Consider the following 7,648-nt stretch of genomic DNA (forward strand, 5'->3'; position numbering starts at 1 on the left):
TTGCAATACTACCTACATGCTGTGTCAGTCAGTGGGAGCAAATATCTTTGCAAGTGTAAATGTGGATCTCAAATGGCTAGACAATGACAATGGGTTATGCCCAAAGAGAATTATCTTCTCGCTATCGTTGTGCCAGGATTTATTCGATCCTATTGTCTATTAGAACTTACATAAATTAGAATGTATGTATTATGATTGTCAAGACAGCCTTCTATAAATAGAAGTCTTGAGGAAATCATCTACTAGAACATTCTAATGGATATGTAATTAAGGGCAAGAAACGCATGATTGGAAGCTTATATAGACCTTCGTGGTCTTAGGCAAACATCTAAATCAGAGTATATGTGTTTTATCAAAATTGTCAAATATTTGGAATTTGACTTGTGTCCTTAACAGTGCTGTAAGCACAAGGAAGTTGAAAGTGCATTACATATGGTATTATTGGTACTCTACGATGATGAAATCTACAAAAGTTGCAAACAACTAAGATTGACATCTGGCGTAGGAAACTGGTTGTCTACCCAGTTTAAGATAAATGATTTAAGAGAAACTAATTACATTTTTAGCATCTAAGTCCTTTTAAGATTGCTAGAAAGAATGTTAAGATTCTCTTAGGAATCCTATATCTACACATTGCTTGGAACATTTAAGCATTAGAAATTCCATGAAAGGTTTATACCTCTCAAGATGGAATTGTCTTGTCTCTAGTCAAGTGTCGTTTGACACTTAGTGAGATCAAGAATTATGAGACTAGTTTCGGAGATAGTTGTCTCATGTATGCTATAATGTGTACTAAGTTTGATATTTGTTGTGCTTATGCATAACAAGTATATATCATATTAACCATGGCCGACGCGTTGCTGCTGCTCGACTCCTTCGACGCTGCTGCGTCGATGTCGCAGCTCCGGCGCTGCACTGCGTGATACCGACGCTGTTGTCGCTGCGTCGTCGTACTCGCCGCTGCCCGATCCCCGCTGCTGCTGCACCCTCCAGCGCTGCTGTCTCGGTGTTTTTCCGAGATCGGGAAACCGCCCACAAAGGGCTCCCACTCGAATTGCAACTGTTGCTGCTTCACCGCAGCCGCCGGCGCTGCTCTCGCGCGGATCGCCGCTGTGCAATTCTTGAATTGCCGACTCAGAATTTAAAATTCACGTAAGGCAAAACAAGATAGTCAACTAAATCAAGTAATGATATATGTTGGAGATATCACGTGTACATGATTACATGCTGCACAGCTCAATTGATTGAAAAACATTTAACTTTTTCTCCGTACTTTGTGTTTTTCCAGTTTGACGAAAAACAAAAACACAAACCTAACAAAGAAATTCATACATTCAAGCAATTCACATAACATGATATTAATCCACATAATCAGAGCCAAAAATTGGCTCGATACCAATTGATGGGGTTTGGTGCCCCTTGCACAACGGAAGACTTGTACAAAACAAATAAATCGGATACGGATCTATTTGACCGATTATGCAATTAATCAATTCACATGTTAAACGGATAATTGCATGCTAGAATGCAAATAATTCATGCTCATAGAAAGTAAATCCTAAACATGAATACTATGGTTTAAAGTTACCGATTTGATTCTCCAAAGAATAGACGATTGCTTTGTGCCTTCTCCACGTGATGATCTTCAATACTAGACCACGGATCTTCTGACTGGTTCCCGAACCGTATCTCGATATCGGGGTGGGGCCGATCTTATCAAAACACTAGACTCGAATAAAGAGGACAAAAGAAATCCTTTTGGGAAAAGGAGTGGAATTCGAAAATTCCTACGGCTGGAAGCTGAAATTTTCGAAAATTACAAATAATGAAATTGTGATTCTTCTGTCTCCTTTATTCTCCTATTTATATTAAGTTCCTTATGGGCCCAGACAGGGATCTATGGAAGGTTTTGGATATGGGCTCGCCAATTAGCTTTTTACTAATTAAATTGAACCTACACTAATTTAATACAAGCTTATATTTGTAACATATACGAGCAAAACGTAATTACGTATTTTAATAGCTGTATTCCCTTATCTGTAAATCCGGAATTAGCTAGTAATCCCGTGTTTCCCACTATTTATATTATATATATTACAAAATCCCTTAAGATTATAAATGTCCATTAATTAATTCATCATCCGCTTATGGACTTAATTAATTAACATCTTATTACACTCCAAGAGCTGGACTTGAAGCGTGTGCAACCACTTCTTATTTATTATCTCATAGCATTAAACGGTGTCCAACTGACCTAAGTTTTCTGACATAATAAGACCATTGTTCGAGCTCTCTTCTCGAGGACATTATCAAACGAGACTCACCTCGCGCACGATTCAACATAATAGCAATCCTAGCACCGCTAGATATTAATCACCACTACCCAATATATCGGGATTATTGGGTTGCGAAAAACCCGCACCATTTGATAAGTCCAAAGTAGTGCATAATCAATACCGTATGCTCAATGCTAACGTATATAGATTAAGAAATAGTATTTTATCAAGACCTAGTCTTTCGGTAGATAGCATAAAGACACGTCTTGCTGTTAGATCCATTCAAGTGCTATACCACACCAACGCCATCTTATTTCGAGAAAGGCTTAGAAATAATCTGAGATGACATTGCACCTTTCACGATAGGTAGTCTAAGCCTATCTAGGTTGTGAAATTCTTCTTTTTCTTTTGCAAAGCATTGCATAGAACCGACCGTGTTACCTTAAAGTGGACGACGCCCACAACCGGGTCTACTAAACAAAAGACTTAGACTTTGCTTTGCTTCTTATACATTTAAATGTTTATAAAATATCTTATAAATGCACAAGCAAACACAATGTAATAATATACTGATTCTATTCGTGCGAAACTGCTCGAATAATACTGAATCGGGTTAAAAGTGGATTATAGAGTTTTACGTATACAAGCAAGATTCTATTCGAGCGAAATTTGCTCGAAACATGCTTTTGAGTATACCAAACCTAACAAGAATGTCCTTGGGGTTTACACTGTCTTAGTTTTATGACTAATCGCTGATCGAGTAAGTCATCCTCTCGAATATGTGTTTACCTTAGGAATATCTTCCTAATAGCTTTAATCGTAAGTTTGAGTATGCCCTATGAGTATTATTTTTTGATTACTCTAGTAAAGGCTAACTCAAGGGACACACGAGTTTATTAAGCTAAACAATCACATATGAGGATGAAATTAATTAAAGATCAAGTACGCAGCAAAGACATTATGGTGAAAAAGATATTATCAGAGAACAACCAAGCAGATTTTTCTTTCACTTAGTGAAATGAATGGTAGTTTGATATATCTAGTACAAAGACCTACTTTGAGTATAAGTGGGAGAGTTTTTTGGCAGTGGGTATACTCGAAAGCATGTTTTGAGTATAAGTGGGAGATTGTTAGGTTTGGTATACTGAAAAGCATGTTTCGAGCAAGTTTTCGCGAATAGAATCTTGCTTGTATACGTAAAACTCTACAATCCACTTTTAACCCGATTCAGTATTATTCGAGCAGTCACGAATAGAATCACTATTATTATTACATTGTGTTTGCTTGTGCATTTATAAGATGTTTTACAAACATTTAAATGCATAAGAAGTAAACAAAGTCTAAGTCTTTTGCTTAGTAGACCGGTTGTGGGCGTCGTCCACTTTAAGGTAACACGGTCAGATCTATGCAATGCTTTTGCAAAAGAAAAAGAAGAATTTCACAACCTAGATAGGCTTTGGCTACCTATCGTGAAAGGTTGCAATGTCAGTCCGCATATTTTTAAGCCTTACTGAAATAAGATGACATTAGTGTGGTATAGCACTGAACGGATCTAACAGCAAGACATGTCTTTATGCTATCTACTGAAAGACTAGGTCTTGATAAAATACTATTTCTTAATCTACATATGTTAGCATTGAGCATACGGTATTGATTATGCACTACTTTGACTTATCAAATGATGCGGGTTTTTTCGCAACCCAATAATCCCGATATATTGGGTAGTGGTGATTAATATCTAGCGGTGCTAGGATTGCTATTACGTTGAAACGTGCGCGAGGTGAGTCTCGTTTGATAATGTCCTCAAGAGGAGCTCGAACAAGGTTTTATTATTCGGAAAACTGGCCAGTTGGAGTTTTATTGCTCTATGAATAATAAATAAATGTTTCTTGCTAAGTCCACTCTTGGAATTAATAAGATATAAATTAATTAAGTCCATAGCAGACATTAATTAATTAATGGACATTTATATCTTAAGCTGGAAATAAATAATAAACAAAGTGGAAACCCGGATTACTTGTAATTTTGCGATTTGCGATGGGGAGAGTTCAATTCTACTCCGCCCAGAGGCTGCTCGTAATACCTCCAATATAAGCTGTCACACCCCAACCCTTATGACTTATGCACTTACTATAAATAAATTCAAAATTTAAAATAAATAATCCACGTGTCAACTATATAAAATCCACATATTATATCAGGTACATATTTCAAATCATTCTAAACCGTAGTGGGACCCTCTCGCCACTCTATGTACTACACATTTATCTACATGCAAAAATGATGAGGAGGAGAAGGTTGCCAAAACGCGTCAGCCGCCGACCCTTATAATAACTACGTCACTCACATCAACACACGCATCATTGATATCTTAATCCTGAAAAATATTAGTGGTTTATATGAGCCACAACTCAGTGTATATAAACCTTACCTTTAATTTCACACACAAATATCAAACACATTCTTTCACCAAAATATATCACCAGAAATAATAAATATCATAAACAATTTAACATTCATATGCATATGCCTCTCCATTCTTTTTATTATTTTGTGACACATCAAGCCTGGTATCTGCCCGGGATTTCCATTGTAACACGACCCGTAGGTCCCTTATATTTATTTGACCTTTCCACGAAGGTCCCTCTTGCATATTTCTTTGACCTTTCCACGAAGGCCCCTCTTTGATTTGACCTTTCCACGAAGGTCCCTCTTTGCTCTTTGTATTGACCCGTAGGTCTATTATCATTGTATATGACCCGTAGGTCTATTTTCATTTCCATTGATATCAGACCCAGGGCAAGATTGTCACATATCCTCTTTAATCCAATGATTCAAATAATTCTAATGCTATATAAAAATATATCAATTGCACCACTCACATATTCATCATATTCCACCATCAATATCAAATAACACATAACCATTTTAATCTCGCATCATATAATACAAATATTCACTCCAATTTAACACATAGCAATCAATCACATAAAATATGTAAAATTAAAAGTGTGATTTATACACACCTGATTAAGATAGGTAAACTACTCAAAAGCTCGATTCCTTCTCTTCGTTTACCACTCTCATATATATAGTTGTTGCTTCAAAAGTCTAAATATTTTACTCCGTACCTTCCTCAAATTCCCCCTCTTTTATTCTCATGAAAAAAAATAACAATATATATACTCTACAGTCCTAAAACATGTCAACTGCAAAACTAGGTGACTCACTTATTATTTGTTATATTTTTATAAGGAAAACACGTATAAGTGAATAACTAAAAACGTGTAATTTTGTAAACACTTGAGCTGCAAACTAATGCATGAAAATACTCATTTTCTATGCCACGTACGTATGCATATTTGTTTAATATTATAACCTTAGTCTATCCCAAACAAAATATATAAATGTGTATATGTGTAAAGTACGTACATAATAGTAGTACTATATTATCTCGTGCACATATACACACATTACTACACGTATACATGCATACAAATTTAATTTAGCTATCAAAAATTCACGTACAAATACACACTTATACATATAACACATAATTATCCAAATAACACAAAAAAATATGCAATGATAAATAAATCAATAAAATATTTAAATAGGCAAAATGATGCATGTTTTAGGTCATGGATGTCACAATAAGCTTATATTAAATTGTGGGTTCAATTTAATTAGTAAAAAGCTAATTGGGTGAGCCCATATCCAAAACCTTCCGTAGATCCCTATCTGGGCCAAAAAGGAACTTAATATAAATAGGAGAATAAAGGAGACATAAATCATTATTATTATTACTCATAATTTTCGTCCCCCTCTACCTAGAGGAGTTCGAATTTCTCTCCTAATTGGAGAAGGATTTCTTCTGTCTCTCTTTATTCGAGTCCTAGTATTTTGATAAGATCACCCACCCCGATATCGAGATACGCGTCGGGAACCAGAGAGAAGATCTCGTGGTCTAGTATTGAAGATCATCGTGGAGAAGGCGCGAGCAATCGCTAGGCGATTCTTTGGAGAATCAAATCGGTAACTCTAATCCGTAGAATTCATGTTTTAGGATTTACTTTCTTTTGAGCATTAATTATTTGCGTTCTAGCATGCACTTATCTGTTTAATATGTGAATTGATTAATCGCATAATCGGTTAAATAGATTACGTATTCGATTTATTTGTTTTGTACAAGTCTTCCGCCGTTGCAAGTATCAAAACCCTGAAGAGGGCAGGAGGGGCGCCAACATCCGAAGTATGGGGCGGCATAGCAAAGACTCCTCCTCCAGCCTCCTCCAAAGAACGGTCCAGGTCGGTTGCCCTATCCGATCGCGCTCCGATGATGTGGCTACCCCAGCCTTGCCGGAGCTAACTTGGGTAGCCCCGACACTGGCTTCCGAGCTAGTTCCCGCCTCGCAAGGAAGGAAGAAGGCGGCGGCCAACCGCCCCCGCCGTCGCCCCGGCCCCCCGCTCCCCGCTCCTCCCTTTGTGCCTCCTCCACCCCCGAACAACACGTTGTGGGCCATCTTGAGTCAACTCTATATGAACGATACGTCTTCGGATGACTCCGGGGATCAACTTGCAACACATGAGTAAATGATCTCTGGGTCTCAAGAGGCAATTGGGGATAGAGGACTAGTCTTCCACGTGTGTAATTTTTAATTTGTAGGATTTTAATTATGTATTTTTTATTTTCTAGGATTTTAATTATGTATTTTTATTTTTTAGTATTTTAATTATGTAATTTTTATTTTTTAGGATTTTAATTATGTAATTTTTATTTTTAATATATTTTTATAATGTAGAAATATTTTTAATAATTGGAGTATTTAAATTGAATAATAGAATGGTGGGACCCTTGAGCTTGTCCTTAGTTAAGAGCACGGATGTGGGTGTTGTGCTCTTAGCTAAGGACAAGGAGTAAAAGTGGGTCCGGGCCCACCTCCGTGCTCTTAGCTAAGAGCACATATGGGGATGCTTATGCTTGATTCAACATAGTCCATATGTTTCATCCGGATATACTCCATTCGTACCACAAGAATATACATTTTTGATTGAGCACGGAATTTATGCATAATTAGTAAAGTAAGATATATAGAAATAAAAAAGCAATTAAATATTTTATAATAGAAAACGGGTTCATACCATTAGAGAGAGAAGGATTTCTAAAATTAGAGAGTGCATATTTTTGTGGGACGAATTAAAAAATGAAAGAGTCCATAGAATGACAAATGATTCTAAAAATGTAGCATTAAAGACGGAAAGACGAATATTAAATATTGAGCTACTTATCTAATTGAATTCAACAAATTATAATGATAAATATATATATCCAACTCAAAATGGAAATTTATTCATATGCCAAAAGTCAAATT

Source organism: Salvia hispanica, chromosome 4 (assembly GCF_023119035.1).
Source record: "Salvia hispanica cultivar TCC Black 2014 chromosome 4, UniMelb_Shisp_WGS_1.0, whole genome shotgun sequence".
Classification (NCBI taxonomy): Eukaryota; Viridiplantae; Streptophyta; class Magnoliopsida; order Lamiales; family Lamiaceae; genus Salvia; species Salvia hispanica.